General features: G+C 33.1%; 1 protein-coding gene across 2 annotated transcripts in view; it reads left to right on the top strand.

Annotated features, from left to right (window-relative positions):
- The window catches only part of LOC106883440 (adenomatous polyposis coli protein), a 188,252-nt gene that overhangs the window by 112,774 nt on the left and 51,578 nt on the right, over positions 1-23,900 (top strand). For both annotated transcript variants that reach the window (XM_052967125.2, XM_052967124.2), the window contains exon 3: positions 14,523-14,574. The gene's annotated coding sequence lies outside the window, so the exon portion shown is untranslated. The remainder of the gene's footprint in view (positions 1-14,522; positions 14,575-23,900) is intronic.

Here is a 23,900-nt window from a genome sequence, read left to right as displayed (position 1 = left end):
AAAAAGTAAGGGATACATTGAATAAAGTTGTCATAGACAGATAGGAGCACATTGATTGAATGCCTTTATCATCATCATCATCATCATTGTTTAACGTCCGCTTTCCATGCGAGCATGGGTTGGACGATTTGACTGAGGACTGGTGCAACCGGATGGCTACACCAGGCTCCAATCTAATTTGGCAGAGTTTCTACAGCTGGATGCCCTTCCTAACGCCAACCACTCAGAGAGTGCATTTGGTAAATAATAGCATCATTGGTTACATACCTGCTATGAGACAATTACTACATCACAGTATCTCTTATAGTTAGACTGATTGGGTAGTCTCTACAACTTGGTGTGAAATCAATACATTAATAAATTTATACTGATTTTAAAAAATTTCTACCTAATGTTGTTTGCATTCTCTATTGACATAAATTGGCAAAAGATGCACACACACACACACACACACGCACACACACACACACACACACACCTGGATACTCTTTCAAAAACATTACTACTAATAGTTTCACCCTTCCACAGCTTTCCATGTATTGACTTTACATTCACATTCTGTTGTTGCTTGTTAAAATAATGTTAAGTAATCCATTTCTCTTTCTGTTTAATTATTGGTTGTATGTCCATATCAGTTGCTAAGTCTGTTCTGGTATGATGCCTGTATGCATGTTTCAACATGCAAATTTAAATGTCTATGTTCATTTGTTTGCACATTCATTTGAAGTATTTACTGTGTGAATATATATCTTTACTGCTATAAATGATATGTTAGATTCTGTATTCCAATTCTCTTATATTGCTTTTATTTATCTTTGTCTCTGTCTATCCATCCTCACACATACACACTTACACACTCAGCTGGCTTCTGAATGGTTTCCATGTATGTAATTCTACTCACAAAGCTTTAGTAGGTGGTACTTCATAATAGGTCAAAGTACAAACTAGAGGATTGAGAAATGAATATAAGAAGACAACCACTCTTGCGCTCCCACACTGCCATGCTTTCACCTTTGATTATAGGTCCACTAGACCACATTGACTTGGGACTAAACAACAACAGTAACTGATATATTCTTATGAATTTTCGCACTGACTTTCTATCTGTTTTAGAATTAAGTCATATAAATCCAATTTGCCTTTCAGTTTATACTGATTATTAGTAGATTGTTTTTATCTTCTTAGCTGTAGAATCAAGTACAATTATGTCAATCTCTTATAATGAAGCTCTAATAAATAAGTCATTATACACCATCATGTGCATACAAGAATGAGAGAAACAACAATAATACTGATAACAATAATATAGCTAAGTCACTACTGATATGATTAAGTACTTTGAATGTATTGTAATTAATATAAAGCCTGAGTGATTTACAGAGGCTGTTATTGCTGGATTGCTGTGGTTGACCTCCTGTTCACCTGAGCAGCTGAATGGCCACGTAAGCTCATTGGAGCTGCCGTTGTAAGAAATCAATGCCTGTGTCTGTGTTTCTATATTGAAGACACAATACGCACACATGCACGTGCACACACAAGCCATACTTATAGTATTTCCATTTACCCCAATTTCACTCTCTTGTTATGTATACACACTCAACCCATGTCACATGCATGCACAAGTACACCAAGCAAACACTTCACCTTCCTCATAAACACCACACCACACATATGAACACATGCATACTCACATATGTGTACACACACACACACACACATACACTACATTCTCTCTCCTATTTACATTCCCTCATATTTAATGCTTCAGTAAAATAACTATATTATTTAGGTGTAGAATATTATTGATTTCTCAGTCTGGTACTAGCTCCTCATTTTTACCACACATAAATGTGATTTCTATATTGAAAGAAAGCTTGCTCATATAAAGCAGTAATATTTTCTTTGAAAACAGAATTCCAAATGTTCAGTAAATGTATTAAGCAGGACAGTTCAAAATGCAGCATCTTAATTCTATTTTTATAGTATCTGAGGCATACCTAAACTGTTTTGGTTCATTCAAGAACTGGGGTAGTGACTGAGAGATTAACTTGCTAGTCTATTTATCTAGGCAAAGATTAGGAGTTCAAACTCTGTGTGTGACTTCTATATTATATGGATTATGTGTTGTGTTGGAGTTTTTAAATTTCATTGTGATTGGATATTGACTTAGCATATCCATATTGACTTTGCATGTTTGTCTCTATATGTGTCTTCACATTGGTTCTGCTAGGGCAGTGACAATGTTTTTGTCTCCTTTAAACAGTCTCTCATTCAAAGGTTTGATGTACAAAAACATGGAATAAAGCACTCCTCCCATACACAACCTTCTAATTACAAAGGGAACTTATAGCAATCACTATATTTTAATCAAACACAAATCACAACTTACCTGTAACAGCTAGATTAATCTGCATACTGTGCACCTATCATCTGTATAATAAGTATTTATGCACAACACAGCATGTATTAGGAAGCCTAGGATAAATATAAAATAGTTGAAACTAAAGTTTTTAAGCCTTCACTGTGAAACTTTAAACAGGTGTAAATACATTTTGTTATTCTCTTTGCACACTGAAAATAAAATAAAGGAGATTGTCCTGGGATATTTCATGTTTTGCTGATTATTCATCTGAGGACCAGTTGACCCTCATTTATGCATGTGCACACACATAGATTATATAAAGACTGCTTAAATTACTGATTCTTCAGTTTCTTTAAAAAACAAAGAAATCTCAGCAACATTGAATTAGTTTGATAGATTAATTTTAATTTCTACAAGATCTGAAAATAGAACTATATGTTTTGTTCCAATCTATGTATATCTATCGGAGGTGCAATGGCCCAGTGGTTAGGGCAGCGGACTCGCGATCCTAGGATCGCGGTTTCGATTCCCAGACTGGGCGTTGTGAGTGTTCATTGAGTGAAAACACCTAAAAGCTCCACGAGGTTCTGGCAGGGGGTGGTGGTGAACCCTGCTGTACTCTTTCACCACAACTTTCTCTCACTCTTACTTCCTGTTTCTGTTGTGCCTGTAATTCAAAGGGTCAGCCTTGTCACACTGTGTCACGCTGAATATCCCCGAGAACTACGTTAAGGGTACACGTGTCTGTGGAGTGCTCAGCTATTTGCACGTTAATTTCACGAGCAGGCTGTTCCGTTGATCGGATCAACTGGAACCCTCGATGTCGTAAGCGACGGAGTGCCAACAATGTATATCTATCACCTTCAGAGTCATTAGAGCACTGGGCAGAATGTTTTGTGATATTTATTCCACTTTGCCTCTCAATCTTTTAGGGTCATAATAAAATGCCAATCCAAAGCAACAGATTGGTGGAACTAAGAAAACGAGGCTGGATACCTTGCAGTATTTGTTCTGGCTCTTTACATTCTGAGTTCAGATCCTGTCATGGCCTACTTGGATAGTAAACTTAATCTGTTGACTTGTTTAACATCATCACCTAGCATCCTGTGTACGTTTAATAGAGTCCACTTTATTGTAAGCATTTGAGCCAGGTTTCTGGTTTGGGAATACCTTTCTCCCTCCTCTCCCACCAGTCTTGGAAGCCCTGTGATGGGTCATGAGCACTACCTTCTTAAATATTTAAAGAAAATAAAAAAGCAATTAAAAAAGAAAAGAAACAGCTGTTTTGGTAAGGAGAAATCTTATGATGCTTTATTTTCTTTGATTTTGATTTTTATTTATTGCATTTTTTTATTTATTAATTTATTTATTCAATTGGTTGTTAAACTGTTAAAGTATGTACCAGCTTAAATTTAGTAAGTGGTCCACTGCTTATTAAACAGTTTTAGTATACTGTGGGAACAGTGTTCACCAATAGAGTCTGTGAGAGTGGGGAAAGAAAAGTGAAAGAAAGAGAGAGAATGATATAGTATTTCTGGAATTAGTTTTTTTCTGTCGAGATGACTAAGCAAAACTCTCTAATTGGGAAGTTTGTGTGTGTGTGTGTACAGATTGCTTTAACTCATATATGATTCAAACCATTATAGTATGTAATTTTTATTTTCTAATTAATTTCTTTTTCTCTTTTCTTTTCTTTTTTTCTTTCTTTTTTTGTATTCCTTCCCTGAATTAAATATGCTAATACTTACTACACTACAATAATAACTACAATAATATAGTTCTGGCATCTTTTATCTTTTACTTGTTTCAGTCATTGGTCTACAGCTATATCGGGTTATTGCTTTCAAGGGTTTAGTCAAACAAATCAACTCCAGTACTTTTTTTTTTTCAAACCTGCTACTTATTCTTCAGGTTTCTTTTTACTGAACTTCTAAGTTGCAGGGTTGTAAACAAACCAACGCCGTTTGTCAAACAGTGGAGGTGGGTTCAAACACAAGCATGAAGGCATATGTGTGTGCACGCACGCACACACACACACACACACACACACACACACACACACACACACACACACACACACACAGAGGATGGCTTTTTTTTAAAGATTTTGTTTACCAAATATGCTCACAAGATTTTGGTTGGTTTGGGGCTATAGTAGAAGGCACTTGCCAAAGTGCCATACAGTGAGACTGAACCCAGAACTCATTCAGAACCAAGCTAACTTAACCCTTTTGTTACCAACACCTGGCTGAAACCAGCTCTGGCTCTGAGTACAAATGTCTTGTTTCCGTAAGTTTTGAATTAAAATCTTCCACCAAACCTTAATCACAATTTATGTTCTTAACACCAGCTGAATGGTAACTAAGTTATTTTACTAAATTCTTTGTTATATTTAAAGTAATTGAAAGAAACACAGAGCATCTCAAAATAAATACAGTAACGAAAGGGTTAACCCACTGAAGCTGTGAGATAGAAATAGAATATGTATAAAAAAAACTCAAGTATAGCCCCAATTTCATTTTATTTAGTGACTGAAGATACAGTTTTTAATAAAGAATGCCAAGGCATTTGTCTCTATTATAGTATAAAAACACTATAGTGCAGTAGTAATGAACTCAATCAACCATGGTCAAGCATAATGAGAACCAATAACATTCTGGCCATGACTAACCAATCTTAATTTTTGATAATGCATCTGGGACTATATTATCCTTCATATGTTCCCTTTTTTAAGATAGCATGTGTGATTTGAAGGAAACTCGGCTGCTATTTTAAGCACATCTTGTTATCACATAGGAGCTCAGTAATTAATTTGTACTACTCTAGTACTGCCACTTCTAAGTCTTTACATTTTGAGTTCAAATCCTGCCAAGGTACTTTATTGACTTTTCATCCTTTCAAGGTCAATAAAGTACAAGTTATGGTTGGAGTTGATGGTATTAACTAAACTCTTCTCCTTAAAACTGCTAGCCTTGAGCCTAAGTCTGAAACCATTATAGTATTGTCACAGTTTAGGAACTTGGAAAGGTTCCCTTGTTTTCTTTTTCTTTTGCTGTTTTATATCTGTTTTTTTTTTTCCTTTTTTTGTATGGGTAGGAATTACTTTTGTAAAGTTGCACATTTTGTATATTGTTTGAGCAATTTATTCTACAGTTGTGTGTCCTTTCTGCTAACAAGTAGTAAAGGAACACATTTGCTAACCTAGGTACACTGAAACAAACAGATATCATGCCTAGATATCAGTAAATGCAGACTTAATTTCTAAAAATTCATTGTCTCCCACCATTTTCTAGAAATTCACCCATAGCCCACTGGTGGGTGATATCGCCCACTTTAGGAAGCTATGCTGTAGAGTGTGCCAATTCATTCTGCTTCTCTCTGGAATTCAGCAGCCCTGTAGCTAAAATAACAGTAACAACAACATTTTAATATTATAGCAAACTGGGAAATATTGTGATTTCTTACAACACTGAAAAACAAACATCAGACCAACAACACTGGCTTTCTTTCAAACTTTAACGTGATAGTCTTTATACTGACAAACTTATTGTTTGACTCAAAGCTACTACATAATTTCATACAAAGAGGAAAGGTAAACATAAGCATAGTCTAATTGTATGAATTCAGGAATTAAGTAGGATTCCAAAGATATGCACTCTTTAACCAAAATCTTCTCACCATTTTGCTACTCTTAGAACTAGTAACATAAGAGATATTTGCAAACAGTCAAGCATAGAGCAGCTACATCTACAATAGGTTGCTCTACATTACAGTTATCCCTTTTGCCATCCCAGGAAACTATAAACATCATATTCAGGAATTTCATTGCTTAGGATAAAACTGATTCCTTAGGTTTTCAGAGATAGGTTTTCTGTAGTTGGCAGTGTTTCAATTTTAATTTTTTGTACATCTTACTGACAGCTGTGGAATAAAAAAAAAAAAGTTTGTTAAAATATAAAACAGAAACAAAAACCCCTTTACCCTGTTTCCTTCATATCACAGTCAGTAATAATTTTAAGTAGAACTCAAAAAACATGCACCCTGACAATCTCAAACTTATCTATTCATTTTATTTTTAACTAAAATATTAAAAAAAAAAAGTGTGTGATATTTTCCTTCAAGCATCTTAAGCAACTTAACATATACAGTTAGCTTTCTACTGTTTTGAATTCTTGCTTATATGAATCATTCATAAAACTTGAAACGCAAGTAAAATATTCTTTTTGTTTTTTGTCTGCTTGTCTGTTTTAAAAAGCCTTACATTAGTAACAAATTGACCTGTTTTTAACCAGATTCTAATCCCTGTTTAATTCTCCTCAATTTTATCTCTTAAGTAAATAAACTAATATACAACTCATAGCTATTTATTGTTTAATACCTAAAAGCAAAACAAGCCCTCGTTCTCTCACTTTGTCCTCCATCTATCCACCTACAAAAGAAAATTAAAATCCTTTGGTTCTCTTACATTATGCTATTTAACCTATTTCGCTATTCATCTTCCATCAAAATACTTTTTCCAAAATAACAACTTAATATAATTTAGGTCTTACAATATCAATTTCTTTCTTTGTTTCCATAGTTCAGAAAGAAACCTTATCACATAAATAGAAGGAAGTAAAGCATTTATTTAACTGTAACTAAGATCAGTGTATTATTATTATTATTATTATTATTATTATCATTATTAAGGTGGCAAGTTGAGCACTGGGGCTAATGCAATCGACTTAGCCCACCCCTCCCCCCAAATTGCTGGCCTTGTTATCATGCTGAGAAAAATTGCTTAGTGGCATTCCGTCAACTTTGCCTTTCATCCTTTCAGAGTCAATAAAAAATATAAGTACTATTTAAACATTGGAGTTGATGTAATCAACTAGTCCTCTCACCTAAAATTTTGGGCCATGTATCTATAGTAGAAAGAATTATCATCATTGTTATTAAGGTGGCAAACTGTCAGAATCGTTACCATGCCAGAAAAAAATCCTTAGCAGCATTTCTTCCAGAATTATGTCCTGAGTTAAAATTCCTCCAAGGTTCATTTTGCCTTTCATTCTTTCAGGGTCAATAAAATAAATACCAGTAGAACACTGGGGTCAATGCAGGCTTTGTGCCAAAATTTGAAACCATTATTATTATTATTATTATTATTATTGCATAGAATTCCAGCATTTAAAGTATATAAAAAATGTTTATAATCCTATTTCTCAAAGAAATTAATTCCTCTTTCTAATAAAATTCTTTCTAAACTGTTGATATATATATAATCTTTACAAGTTTTTTTTTTTGCTTCTCTTCCATTCTCTCTCTTTTGCTTTCTTTTACCATTCCCCTCTTTTTTGGAATTCTACCCAAACCATACTTGCTAAAGTGGAAAGAAAACTAAGTTAGCTGCAGTTCTACACCGTATCTAGTCAATAACTTTGGCATAGTTAATCTAAACATTACTTCAAGCTCTATAGCTACCAAAGTTTGTGGCAGACATCATAGATGAAGCAGTAGTCTCTCAGGTAGCTGGGGGCCATCATATGGTTTCAATTTTCACTTAAAGCTATTTTACTTTACTAAAAGTACTAATGCTCTTAGATGTCACAATACTATATTTCCTGCCCCTAAACATTTAAGGTCTTGTGACAAAAAAAGAAGAAAAATTGGTACCAAATATTTCACATTTCTCTGTGAGTCTAAAGTATTCATATTTATGTTCTACTAAAATTGAGATAATTGTATTTTCCTCGTCTGTGGCTGTGATTAATCCATTCAGTATTCAAATTACATTTTTTAAATATAAGAGAATGTAAAAAATTATTTTTACAATGTTGTGTGTATGTATGTGTGACATATGTTGTGTATATGTGTGTGTGTGTGTGTGTGTGTGTAGATATATAAAACATGATGTTCTTTGCTTTACTTAATACATGGCCCAGTTCCTGCAGTTGGGTACAGGCTTGCAATTCTTCAATTAAGAGGCTGGCATTTTGCCCAGTCTGTCATTACGATTCTTAAGATTGGTTACAAAGAACACTGAAAGAACAATATATTTAAAGCAAGTTCTTCCTATAACTAATCCTTATACCTAAGGAACTGTAACTTCAACTTTAGATACTAATTTCTCACATCAGTATACACAAAAATCATGAATTTCTTGGATGTTGTTGCATATAAGATGGATCCAGCTATCGGCTACCACCATGAAGACCACTGTACTACCTTCCCTGGGCTTGAGAAAGTGTTAGCAGCAGATACTTCAGCCTTGTCAGGTAGAAACTGGAGAAGGGACAATGGCCAAGTAGTAGTAAATAACAGAAGTGATGTGTTTGTTCATTGTCCCCCAACCTTTCATGTATCAATGGCATTCCTCTAAGCCCATTTCAGAGAGAGACTGGCCACCTTGATTGCAATGTTGCTTCAGTTCAGTGACCACTTCATTGGCTGGCATGAACATGCCTCTCTAGTTGCTGAGTTGCAACCTGCCATTTTATTCTGTTACTACTTTGATTTCTATGGTGTTCAATATCATAATGTGTCATTGACCCATATGCTGACATAGCCTTCTTGTATCATTGTTTAAACACCATTCTGTGCAACGCCTCTAGCTTCCACATCAATGACTCAAGAACTGAGACATGCAGGAGCAGTGGGAGAGATGAGTACCTTTAGACTCCCATATACAGCCATCTACAAATTGTTGAAAATCTTTCACAATCTACAATGAATTTTACAGTTATTATGGAACCTGATGATATTTAGAGAATTTGCTAATGTAAATGTTATACAAATACAAGCATAAAAGAGATTAAGTTAAAATTGTCATCTTTTATCTCTAGTAATAATAACTCATCTCAGAAATATAGTGATGTAAAAGATAAGTTTGTATATTTTGCTGTACTTAACTATTTTAGTTTTAGTTTTGTTATTTACTTGATTAATGACATAACTTAGGAAAAGATAAGGATGTTGCAGCTATCACCAATGAGGATTACATGTGTAGGAGCTATTTTCTAAATAATCTCATCAATTGAATTAAACTAATCTCTTTGCTGCAATATAAATTATCTTGTGAGATTTTACATACAAAAATACACTAGTCTACATTGTCATTTTCCCAACAGAAGATATTCATTATTTTCCTTTATTATTTTATTATTAAACATTTTTAAGTATTTGGTTTTTGTAAAAACCTGAGACATCTTGGCTGTTTCTTTTATGTGAACAGTTGTATTGTAGAAGAGAATTTTGTTATTGATTTTCTAGCTATATTTACAATCTGTACTATTTAGTTAAGTTGAATGGTAATAGATGTCTGTAAGAATAAATTAACCCATCACAGTGGTGCAGCATATGATAATTAATGTCATATGCAGCTCCTCGTTTGATTGGTTGATTCTAGGTTACACAATATGCTTCATTCTTTTATCTTACACTCTTTAACATACCTCTCATTGTTTCCCATTTGTGTCAGCACTTATTACTCTGTTCTCTGGTTAAGAGATAATAATGAACAAACAGAATGTATGAAATCTGTTTGCTATTAAGACTAAGCCATTAATGTTCCTTAAGCTTGTTATTTATTATTTCACCTGAAGACAATCCCATTTAAAGTAGTACGCCGCCTTCATTACCACCACTAACAACAACACTTAAAATTTCTTGAATGGTGTTCCACTGGGATTTGATGCACCCCATAGAATTCTTTACTGTATGCTGGATTATGCAAATTTCTCCTCTGCTGGATGAAGATATACTATATTTGGGAAAATAACACTGTGGGTGGCTCCTCAATGTTTAACCATTTACCTACATACCATAGAACTGTCAATCAGGTCTGACCTGAAGCTACATAACAAAAACAACAATAGTTTCAGAATGTTTAAAACTGTATATTTTACCTCATTCTTTTTGGCTTCATAAAATTCAAGTAGTTATTTCAATAAACTGTTTCTCCTTCTAAAATCTTATTAAATTACAGATATTTTGGTTTTAGTTTCTTAATCTTTTTTTTTTTTAATATCTTTTAAGTTGTTTTCTCAAAGTAATTTCAGTAAATTTAGTGCATACAATTTTCTTTTTCCTTTGAGGTTTTTACATTAAATCATATTAAAAGTAGCTTCACTCAGATATTATGAGTCAAATTCAGCTTGACTCATAATATTGTGAATTTTATGATTATAGATGCAAAAAAGAAGAGAAGAAAAAGCACGTGTGCACACACACACACACACACACACACACACACACACACACACACACACACACCCTCAGAGTTTCCCTTCAAAACATGCATACTGACATACAGGTATACATTTACAGGTATGTGCAAATGCAGGTATATGTCAGCTGTTTCACTTATTGCAACTACAGCTCACTATTGATGTGCTGTGTTTTCTGCCTGTCTCCTCTACTACAAACGACTACTATGGTTTTGCTTCCTCTAAACTAACAAATTGCAAACCACCCCAGGCCAAACCTACTTGAAGTATTTGCTTGCCCTTGTCCCTTCTGTACTTCCTACCTTCAAATCCTATGCTAAATGCTCTTCCTCATTGCTTCCCCCTAGAATTCCCCACCCAGAACTCACCCTCTGTCCTTTTCCCTACATTCAGTGACATAAAGAAGCACAAGCTAAACATAAGCAGCATTATCTTCACCAGTCTGGAAGAGCCCACTTGAGTTATGGCTTTCTTTCTTTACTTGTACTAAATGGTTATAAAAAATATTGACAGAATATTTTTGATATCTATGTGTGTGTGTGCATATGTTTATATGTCTGTGTTTGTCACCCCCCCCCCCCACATCGCTTGACAACCGATGTTGGTGTGTTTACATCCCCGTAATTTTGCGTTCAACAAAAGAGACCAATAGAATAAGTACTAAGATAACAAAGAATAACCCCTGGGGTCAATTTGCTCGACTAAAGGCAGTGTTCCAACATGGCTGTAGTCAAATGACTGAAACAAGTAAAAGAGTAACAGTATAATATTAATTCAATACCAAGATTTAATCTTTTTTGTCAAAAACAATATTTCATTTCATTTGTTTAACCATAGAGGAATATGGTTGTGCCTGTAGTTTTTGAAGAACCTTGTCAAGTGGAAGGTTGTGAGATTTTGTTGTAGAATGACTAAGTTCTGTGCAAACTGAATTTACAATTCTGTATCATTTCCCAATTAAAAGTGCTTGAACTCATTCCAAAATGCCAGACATGCGCAACACAACAAATCTCTGGTCTCAGGCCTACACAAGGAATTTGTTTATACCTAGTGTCAATATTCATTGCAATGAATTGGCAGAAAGGATATCACAATCAGGGGCAAACTGCCACCCACAGGAGTTTCTGAATGGTTCACCTAACAAAAAATGACCTTGAATTATTTTAGTAGTGTAGCCTGCTTCTCGAAACATTTTGCTCATGCATAAAATAGTGCATCAGATAAAACGCTTTGTAGTATTTATGTCCCTTCTATAAACATTGTTTTTTCAAGCCAACAAAGGAGCTTCTCTGTGGTCAGTCGACCTGCTACAAATAAGCCAAATTTCCCTCCATTTGTACCCTTTTGTTTTAAAAAGTGACCTATTGGAAAATATGGTTCTAGATACATTGTGTTTCAACAAAAGATGGGATGGTCATGTCTAGAACACTTTTAATCATGTCTCTTTCATCTGAGACCCAGGGTTTAACAACAACATACTTCAAGTTTAAAGAAACCCATATTTAATTTAATTTAATTTAATTTAATCTTAAATAAGTTACAACTTGCTGTTCAACAAGTTATTAACCTCTAAAGACATTCTCTTTATTATTTCTTTGCCTCCTTCATACTAAAAAGCTGAATAGATCTGGTTTTGTATTTCTTTTATCTATTGAAGTATTTTCGTGGGGACACAACAGTTCACCACTCTAAAAACTAATTGAATATATGAATCGCAACAGATAAATCTGTTTAATTATGTCTTGTCATTCTCTTTAGTTAAACTGTTTGCCACACAAGTGTTTCATTCCTTATCAATTTAATTACCACTTTAGCCACCAATGTGTTCTAAGTTATTCACAGTTGAAAGCTTTTTAAGCCCAATTCATCTGATAGCATTTAAATAATGATTTAGATAAGCGAGAAAAGTGAAGGATAGTGGGTGACTTGTTATCAAATGTTTGTGAACAAAATTTAAATGGTTTTTTTTCCGTCTTTTGAGGAGTCATCAACAATAAATTTTCTCTAATTTCATTACAAATCATTTTTTTCAATATTTTTCATTTGTTCCCCACTCCCCCACTCACTCATTCACTCTTTCTCATGCTTGACTCATACTTTTCATCCACCACACAGGAAGTTTTTTTATTATATATTTCCTTTTTATGTTTTCTTATATATTTACTTTTTGATTTCAATATTTTCCTTTGCATGGTGTTTCTGAATGAATTCATCAACACATTTCATATCTTTCAATATTATTTGGTTTCACCTCTGGACTCAAGTCTTTGTACATCTTCAAAACACAGTGTAGTGTTGGTGGTTCCTCTTTGAAATTGCAGCCTAATGTTTCTTGCTCTATCACTGCCCTGTGATGATTCATTAAACCTATTCCCATACTGATTTTTACTGTGGAATGTTATCTCTTTCAATTCATTGTATTCCCTCCTTGCTAGTTATTTGTTCCTTCTTTGCTGCTTGCTCTCCCTTCCCATGCTAATTCCCCACCATTCTTGCTGTTTTCAGTTTCACTTGTAATGCTATGTTTTCCACAAGGGAAAAGACATCAGTCTGTGCAGTTTTTCTGTTTCACTACAACACATTAATGCAATGAAACACAAAGTTGAGCATAATTCATCTTTAAAAAAAAATATCTCAGAAGTATGAAATAGACTAAATATATAGAAAATATATGGGAAAATTTTAAATATTAAACCATATTAGATGACTGGTTGAGATAGTCTGATTGTTAAAATAATACATTACTATCATATTTTATATGAGAGGAAAAATAATCTCAAGACATGTGAAAAACTGCATACTAGTAGAATTCATGAAAAACTCCAACCAGTGCAGGAGACTGTTTATATATTTGATCTGCTTAATGCAGTGGCCAAGACCCTTTCAACAAACACTCTTTACTATCATTGATATGTGGGCCATACGCACCAGGATAACATTCCCAAAAATATTGCCAACAGCTGAAACAAATACTGAAATTCAACTCAGAGAAACATATGCAGATATTTTACACATGCAGGCCTTCATCTCAAGCTAGGCACAATAAATACCCATTCCTTATTACCGAATACTCAGTTGGAATTCTAAAAAACTAAAGCCAATAAAAGACCACACACACACGCACGCACGCATGCACGCACACAAACACACACACACACACACACACACACACACACACACACACACCTACCTACCTCTTTTAGTCAGAATACCTGTGGTTTTATGTATTCACTCCATTATAGCTCATTTCTTTTCTTTTTACTTTGTGTATTGTTTAAGAAACAAACATGTATATGTGTGTATGTGTTACACAAATGGTATAAATGGTGGAGAGACTGAGATTTGTAGCTTACAGTGGATAAGCATTTGAATTTACGAAGAACCAGAAAAAGTATTTAGTATATGTAGGGTTTTTCATTTATTTGAGGATGAGGGTTCCTCTCTGTTGCTTCTCTCTGAGTTTCTCATCTCCATTTTTAAAAAAATGAAAAACCAGATGAGATGGTCCACAAACTTTATTGGACACTGGAAAAGTTATGTAATTTAATATAAGCGCTTAGTAAAGTACTCTGGAATTACTTTTGTATTATCTCAATAAGAACCCTTTCAGTTGTATGTGTATGTATGTATGCTGGCATCGACCACGTTCAGATGGTCCTTTTTATGTGTCACCAGCACGGGGAGCCAGTCAGGCGGCACTGGCAATGACCCATGCATGAATACTGCTTATTGCGTGCTATTAGCACAGGAGCCAGTCAGGTGGCACTGGCATTGGCCACAACTACAATTTCCATTTTGATTTGATTGAGATTCTGATTTTGATTTTTGATTTTACTTGACTCAATAGGTCTCTTCAAATTTACTAGTTTTGTTATCTTTTTATGTTCCAGTTGCTTTATATTCAAACTCTCATGGCTTATTGCTATTTATAATAAAGTTTTCTTTTTCCACACCAGCTGCAGAAGCGAGTTCTAGAGACCTCTAGATGTCTTGGAAGGTTACCATAAGGTATATATACTCATCTTTTTCTGTGTATATTTGTGTATATGTGTATATTTGAAATTCATTCTTTCCACATATTTAGTTCACATAAATATAGTCATTAACTTCAACTCATTTCTAATTAGTTTTGGAGCAATTTCAGTGAATAAATGCTTTCATTAAATAAATTTAGATGTACCTCAAACTTCATGTGTTTAACAACATAAACCACTTCTAGGTACTTTAAGTAAATGTATAATTATGCTTTGTTTAGTAATTGAAACTATAAAATGTTTTATATTATAAAAGCATATGATTTTGTTTGTATGCAATGAAATATAACATCAATACAAAAATATGCCATATCACAACCATGTCATATTCTACTGTGACCTCCCCACTGAATTTTTTTAACTCTGTTGTTGCATTTTAATAAGACTATCAAACTATTTTAGAAAGTAGTGTTTTGACAATGTTATGTTTTAATGCTTTTAACTGTGTGTGTGTTTTATATATATATGGTGATTGCAATCGCTGTTGTGCTGTTTAGGTGTGTTAAAGACAGTTACATTTCCATTCATGGCATATTTGCCAACACTCTAATATTACATGGAAGAAAATATCAAACAGATATTTATTATTAAAAAGATCAGTCAGATTAAATATTTTATATTTACTTTCATTTTTGTTGCTTGTATCCATTTATCTCTGCTATTGATCAAATATATCGACACTTTGAGCTTAGCAAAATACATTAAGTTTATGTGTTTTGGGAGAATTCATTGAGTGGATGGGTTGCAGTGGTAGTTGAGGGGAGCTGTCATACTTTAGAAAATCGACCATTCTGTTATATGAGAGATGTCATAAAATGCTGGTTTAGTAATGCAGTTTCAATGGAACACTCACATATAATATTCTTCAGATCTTATGTTCTGCTTTGTTCTTTGTTCTCCATCAGTCCCAACTTCTCTCCACTGCATTGTTCAAGCAAATTAAATAGGATGAGCCAATGAATGAGCCTCAACTTTTCAATTTGCTAGAAATAGCAGTCAAATTTCCATTAACTCTCACCTTACTATTTCAAATGAAAAGACACATTAAACAATGTAGTTTTGTAATTATTCAAAAAGAAGGATTGATCATGGCTGTAGTGACTTTGATCATGTATCTGCTCCACCAGGACTGCCTATATCAAAACAGTTAGTAGGAAGGTTATAGATATACTATTGCCTACTGTCTATCTATAACCTATTCATGGTATAAATTAAATAGAATAATAAAACCGGTAACAAAATGTGACTAGCAGTTGTTGCTTTAGAAAGTTTTAGAAAAACATTTGACTAATTTATAACAGAAAAAAAATAAAGCTATAAAAATGTAATTGGTTTGTGTAATTATTATTATTTTCAATAAAAGAGCCTTGAATTAACAGAATTGATATAATGACATACAAAATGATTTGCATATGTATTTCATAACTTTCAATTTCCAGAGTTCAGTTGTTGCTAAGAGGTACTTTGGTTTCATATTTCAAGGTTTACATAATAAGTGCCAATTATGTACATCTATCCACACATTTGAGTCTTTGTGCCAATATTAAAAATTGTTCTTGTCACTGCCATTATTGTTGATAAGGAAGGGCAATCAGTTTTTCTCTGTTTAGTGACTATGGCAAAAGAAGTGGTGTGGTGAACTCATTAGAAAGGGTCAAAGACAGGCATCTTCCTCTCTGGTCAAGTTCATGTGGCTAGAGATATTGCTATAATGCTGATATTGTTGTCAGTTGATTATTCAAAACTGAGTATTCCTACTCACTTTGTAGTACCTTGAAGATTCACTCTGACACCTCATCACCAATTTCTTTAGCAAGAAACTTGCTTGCTCTGGCCCTTTTCTCTTAGATTGTATCCTTCTCTTCTCTTTATAACCTCTCTAGTGTTGATGATACAAAAAAGGCACCCACTACACACTGTAAAGTGATTGGCATTAGGAAGGATATCCAGCTGTAGAAAGTATGCCAAAAAGACTCTGGAATAGGACACAATCCTTTGGCCCATCAATTTCCATCAAACTGTCCAACTTGTGACAGCATTGAACTTGGAAGTTAAATGATGATAATGAATAATTATGTACTAATTAACCATAGTAAGACAGGCTGGTCATGGCCAGTATGACTTGACTCTTGAGTCTGATCAAAGCTGACTTGAGATTAAACAATAAAAACAACTACCACCTTAAATTTAAGTAAGGTATTAGCCCGAAACAAAACTCCTGCCTGCATGTGTGCTGTAGAATACCATTATTTCACATCCACTTTCCATGATGGCATGGGTTGGATGGCACACAATAGGGTTTAGTTAATCCTGCAAAGATTCTTGCTTTATTCAAAATTGTTTATTAAATTAACGCTGTTGCTATTATTGATTTTCTTGGGAATGCTATTGCTTCCTGTTGTAATAAAAAAAAGTTTCTGATATAATCCTTTAAATAATTTAAAAGAGACATATATTGCGATAAGCCATACATTGTTTCATGCCAGAAGATACAAGGAAGTTCCCTATAGGAGTATGTGGTATGTATGACTTGTAGAAATGTAATAGTTCTTTAACTGTAACACCAGGCTGACTAATGTCATGTAAGTGAATTTGGTAGATGGAAACTTATTGTGCATATGTGTGTATGTTTGTCTGTGCACTCCCCACTACTTGACAACTGGTGTTGGTTTGTTTACATCCCCATAACAGAGGTTTATCAATAGTGACTGATAGAATAAGTACCAGACTTTAAAAAATAAGTACTGGGTGTAATTTGTTTGACTTAAAACCTTTCAAGGCAGTGCTCCAGTATGGCCTCAGTCTAATGACTGAAACAAGTAAAATATATAAAAGATATTTAATTTGTATATGAATTGTATAATTACATTTTCATTCCTAACAAATTGAAACAATAGCCTTATAAATTTTCTGATTCTGAATCAATACAAATTAATGCTTTTCATTATTGAATACACATTAATTCTGTTATTTTGAAAACTAACCCTATTTAAATATGAAACCAATCAATTATCCAGTCGTATCTAATTTCAACTATAATAACATTACAGCCTTGATCAAAACACTATGAGAAGCCATCCGTTGGTTATAGGCTTTTGGTTGGAGCTTTGATCGACAAGTACAAAGATACAAGCATTCTTTCATGTAGACATGTATTTGAGAGAAGTGAAAGCACCTATCTCTTACTCTGATACATTGTTCAGTGCTAAAAGTGATGAATACAATCATTGATAAGATATTCTATAATCTATTTTTGGTTTTTATAACATACTAAAGTTCTTGATGAGAGAGTGTGTTTGAATTAGTTTGTTCATGGTTGGATAGCAACTTGCAGATTGTGTGTGTATGTTGGTTTGTTGCTGAATTTCACATTGTTCTTATGTCTACCTTTTTAATCTGTTGTTGTGTCTGCCTGACCGCCTTTCTCTGCTTGTATTATGTATACATACACACGTACAGACTGATGTAATTAGTTTTAATTTATGAATAATGTTTGTCTATATTTTTAAATCAGAATTTATGAACTTCCTTTCCAAAACAAATGTGTGTATGTTGTATCTCACAATATATGTAATCTACAGTCATTATGCAGTGTCTATTTTTTAATTATCTCACTAAGAAGATTGGATTACTGCTGTTTATTTGTATTGTTGTGGTTTTCTTGTTTTTTTAACTCTTCATATTGACCTATAAAATATCATGTAGCCAAACTAACCAAAAGAGTGAAGTACATAGTCTGACCAGACAGCCAAAACAATAGTGTTTGCCAACAAGAAAACAATGACTAATGTTTGGATGTCTTTCAGTTTTGTATTTCAATTCAGTCTTTACTCTAAATGCTTCACTAATTGTTTGCTTATCTCCTTACATAACACATAAGTACATCAAATACATGATTTCATTAGTTGCTTTTGTTGTCATTAGAGTTTAAAAGCCAGGTCAGCTCTAATTAAACAAATCTATGATCAAAAGTGTTTCCTCTCTTTCCTTTCCTTATTTATCTATGACTACATAGTATAAGGTGCTATTTCTAGCGAGGCAATCAACCATGTAGATAGGGTTCATTATTACATTGGTTTATTGTTTGGTCAAATCAGTGTATCCAAAACTGAGTTAAATCAAAAGTTTTTGATGTTAACTGAGATTTTTTTCTTATTGAATTCTTAATTCTGTTCACTCAACATGAAACATTGAATAACAAAAAGGAAAAAAAAAATGGTAAGATGTTCCATGCATTATTATCCTTCAAGTTAATGGGGATTATCCACTTAACATAGATTACATAACATCCTTTAATTACTTAGCTTGTGTATTTTAGATTTATCTGTTGGTTTAAATTAATTATCTATCAACATAATTGGGTAACATGATAGCTGACACAATATTCAATTTAGCTAGAAACACTCATGATAAAGCAAGCTGAGCTATTTGAGCAGGAGTTCAAGGCCATTTTCTTCACAATTTGTTCTGTGCTGTAAGTGACATAAATTAATTTTATTTTGGTATATTTCAAAAGTGGTAACTGGTTCGTTAGAGAAGAAAGCAAGTACATTGACTCACAATGATCTGGAGTATCAATGATATATGGTTGAACCAGGATTGTTGATGAAAGATTTTGAGGAGCATCCTTAATCATAGCTTAGATTCATGTGCATGTTACTTCACTCACTGCACACACACATGGCAAAGAACCCCTAACAATAAATAAATGAATAAAAACAGGATAAGTTCATGATTGAAATTATTAGTTTGATGCTTCGAGAAATGGGAAAAATTGTTATAATGTTGATTATCATAAGGATAATAAATGTCCAACTATCATAGTTAAAAGTTATGGCCAGTCATAGAGGGACCATTGGTTTCACACCTTTAACCCTTTCATTACTGTATTTATTTTGAGATGCTCTGTATTTCTTTCAAGTTACCTACACTGTCAAGTGCTTTAGCCCTTTCATTACCAACCTGGCTGAAACCGGCTCTGGTTCTGAGTACAAATGTCTTGTTTTCATAAGTTTTGAATTAAAATCTTCCACCAAACCTTAGTCACAGTTTATGTTCCTAACACTGTATATTTAAAGTAATTGAAAGAAACACAGAGCATCTCAAAATAAATACAGTAATGAGGACTGTATTAAGTATTGGGATTGATGTAACTGATGAAAACCTTCTGAAGTTGGTGCACTATCATGGTTACAGTCAAATGACTGAAACCAGTCTCCAAAAAAAAAAAAAAAGATATATAGATACACACTGAGAGATACATACTATTTCAACATGTAATTCTCTGTTCAGAAAACAGTCTTCTAAATAGATTATTTTGATATTATGCTGAAGTTTATTTCATTCTATCTTTGCCACTTGTTCTATTTAATCGCTGTGTTCCATTTATCTTTTCCTTTTCCCTTTCTCTATTCCTTATTGATTTAACAATCCAACAAACATTTCCATTCACTCTTCAACTATTTGTTATTCTCCACTCTTTGTATTGACCTGTAATAATTGCTAATTCGAAACACTGCAGTAGATTTTGCTAAAATCAATATAGTATTTGTATACAGTCTGTCAATTCTCTTCTCTCTTTTTGTGTCTCTGTTTTTCTCATTATTATTAAATATAGCCTAATTGCAACCAATCTATAAACATTCAAGAGAAAGAGACCAAATGATAGTTTTTTTCTTTGTTTTTTTTTTTCTTAATTTTTATCATCACATTGAAATAAATATCAGTTAATAAATGCAGTCATGTAGTAATTAATCTATTGCTCTCTTTAACTATTTTGTTTAACTGAATATTTGCAAAATGATTTCATATTAGTTAATTCCATTTCATCAACTTTTATGTATTACATAGACCTGAAATCACAAATTTAATTCAGTAATTTTTTTTTTAGTTCATATTTAATAAAAGTAAAATAAAGCAAATTGAGCTTTTGTTTGAAATACCTGATAAGAATAAAATGTTTTCATAAATGAAATGAAAAAAAGAATAGATTAAAAACATTGTTTAAAAATTGATATTTAAATTCAAAGTTTCAATTTTTAAAAATGATTTTTTAAAAATTTTATTGCTTAAAATTGATTTTCATTTTAAGTTTGAATCACAATTTCAGATTTCATCTTTCTTGATTTTAGTTCTTGAATACCTTTTCACTTCCATTGAATTGAAATTTCGATCCATTGTATTATCTTGTGTTCATTTTAAGCATTAAAAACAATATCTAGAACATTTAACTGTACTAGCCATTATGCAGTGTAGCTGTAAAAGTTATATAACATGTTGCAAATATTTCCCATTTTCAACTTCACGGGGTCAAACTTTCTTGGTAGTTTTGCAATAGAGTTTGTAATGTATCTGACTTCAGTGCTCTAATTTCTTGTTGAATATAATTCTCCAGTCTCTGGAGTGTTTGGGGTTTGTTTACATCAGCTCTTTCTTTAAGATAACTCTTAAGGGGGAAAAACATGTGAGCAGTCAAATTTGATGGCTGAAGAAGTCAGTTTTAAAATGGAAAGTGAATTTTGCACTATTGTATGAATAAGTAAACAGTGGGATCCAAGGAAACTATTGATGTTCTACATTTACAATTAATAGTTATAAACAGTATAAAATGGAATAAATTGGTTTGCTGTGATGAAGAATAAAAGTTTAAATTTTTAAGTAGAATCCTTTTTCAAATGAACGGTACCACTTGAAACATTAGACTAGTCCTCTTAAACACAACAAAACAATTTATTCTCCTTTTTAACATTTTTTTATTACATTTATTTTACTGCTTATAGCTGTGTATTCAAAAAGAGTGAGTAGATAATGCATTTAGCTTAGCTTAACTGTGTTGTAAAAGCATTGATGGCCACACTAACAAAGTGCCATAAACTAGTTGAAAAGACTTGAGTTTATATCCTAGTACTATTGTGTCTGTGACCAAGACAGTTAATTCTTAAATGGTGCAATTTACCTAACTCTAAATATGCACTCTTGGATGGTAATAAGTCTTTGATGTTAGCAGTGGCACCACTGTAAAAATTGATTAGTGCTTCACTGGTTTATGTTGAGCTCAACCCCTTCAGTGGATGTGACCAGAAAAGATGAGTTATTTTTGTTTAGCCCCAGGCTAGTCCTGATTGAACAGACTTAAGATCAAAGCAACTGCAGCCTTGACTATTCAGCTTTTTGACCCTAGTATATTATACATAGGTCTACAGTGAATAGTTGTATTACAGATGCTATTTGAAGGAAAATTGGCTCCGTTTTGTTGCAGGTTGAGTAACTGTGTAGAAGCTCCCACAGTGTTATTCTATTAGTCTTTCCTGTAAGTTAAGAGAGTTGAGAGTTTGTCATCATAAAATGTCAAGTAAGTGACTTGATCATCTAACAACAGACTGATCACTGCAAGCTGATGGAACACTTGTTAATTATAGAGTGCTGCTCCTCATTTTATAGTAATTTCCCCTTTGGTTGAGTTGAGCCATTGATAGTTAAATGTATTGGACATGGATTCAATGCAGTGATGGCACAGTACAATGTTGAGATACAAGCCTAACTGAACTTTCAGCAGATTGTCTGATATCTTTATGATTTGGCCTCCTATGATCCTGGATCATAAAAGAAGTTTAAGAATTAAAATATCAATAAACTTGAGCACTATGAAAAATCTCATTCTTAATTACTGAAATTATCAATGAAAGCAACATTAGAGAGAAATGAAAAAAAAATTGGGGATTTTCCAATAATTACATATGTTGTTCAAACACAAATCTATTTTGTAGTAAATATTACAACACAATAGATTGTGGTAGTATCCATTGTCAGCCCTGATTTGCACAGATTCCATAATCCACTTAGTTGAAGACCATACTGCTGACTCCTGATGTGCAGTGGTTTATGGTGTAAGATTCAGTATAAAGATCTTGGACTTACTACATTATCTTTTTCATTGTCCATTCTGTTCCTATATACTTGATATGGTGATTATAGACTCAAGTTAACAAAATTCAAATTCTGAAATAGTTGTTCAATTAAACAGTGCTTCTGATGTTTAACAACAAGTTGTAGCACCTACCCACGGTTAACAGTCTTTTCTCATGAATTTAACATACAAAGGAACTAGTTTCCTTAAAGTAGAAATATTTCACATACACAGAGAATGTAAATTTATTTTTGTGAATTGTTATCTATAATCAGAACCCAGCGAATTCAGTGCACTATTATTAAGATAGTGCATCATTGTGGACATAGCATGACCAAATGGTTCAGAAATTCACTTCACAATTAAGATGTCTTGGGTTCAATACTTCTGTATAGAATTTTGGGTGAGTGTCTTTTAACATGGCCTGGGCCAACCAAAGTCTTGAGAGCGAAATTGGGTGAGGGATACTATGCGGAAGCCTATCAGATGGATTGTACTTGTAATTCAATAGTACAACTTTGTAACATAAATTGCACTGTACCTAAGAATTATGTTAAGGGTACATATAGCAGTGAGTTACTCAACCACTGACACACTAAACTAATGAACAATTAATTCAGTCAAGCAAACAAGTGTATACTCATCATTGAAAATGGCAGAGACTCATATACTTATATTTTGTAGTACTTCATCATATCTTATTAAGATATCTCAATTAATAGATTATTATTATTATTATTATTATTATTATTACTACTACTACTACTACTTCAAAGCTAGTTTGAACTATGGCTATGATTAATTCTGCCTTTCATCTTCCTGTAGATTATAATATGTGTTAATTAGAGGTTTTAAAGATAAAGTAGCTGACTAAATCTGGCACTTTCATAACTATTTCTGATATTTTATTGTGTCCCTGGGCAGGACACTAAATTTTGCATAATGCATCACCTTCAGGTTTGTGAAATAGGTACAAGATTTACAAGGAATATTACTTACAGTAATAGTATACTGTTGTACTCACTGTTGTCCTATGTGCTGTATAGGGTATAGTAGTTCGTATGCTGCAGTAGAATACTGCTGTCTTGTGTAAAAGGATATTTATTTTCTCATTCTCCGATCTGTTTAATGCTATAGAATTCAAGAGCTATGCACCACACTAATGAGCCCCTGTGGTTTTGTGAAAATATTTATCTTTATAGTTATAGATACATCTAGAATAAGTATGTTGAATACCCTTATGTTGTATTATAAAAACTTATAGTTGAAGTGTTTTCTTAGTTTTGCAGTGAATGTTGCACTAAAATTGTCTCACTGGAACCAAAAAAATCTATGAGAAACCATTAACTAGGAGTGATATACTTAATCCAAAGGACTGCAAATATAGAATATCA

The sequence above is a fragment of the Octopus bimaculoides genome, chromosome 4 (assembly GCF_046866305.1).
Source record: "Octopus bimaculoides isolate indiv1 chromosome 4, ASM4686630v1, whole genome shotgun sequence".
NCBI lineage: Eukaryota > Metazoa > Mollusca > Cephalopoda > Octopoda > Octopodidae > Octopus > Octopus bimaculoides.
The sequence above is the reverse complement of the archived record's forward strand: the minus strand, read 5'-3'. Positions and strand labels throughout refer to the sequence as shown.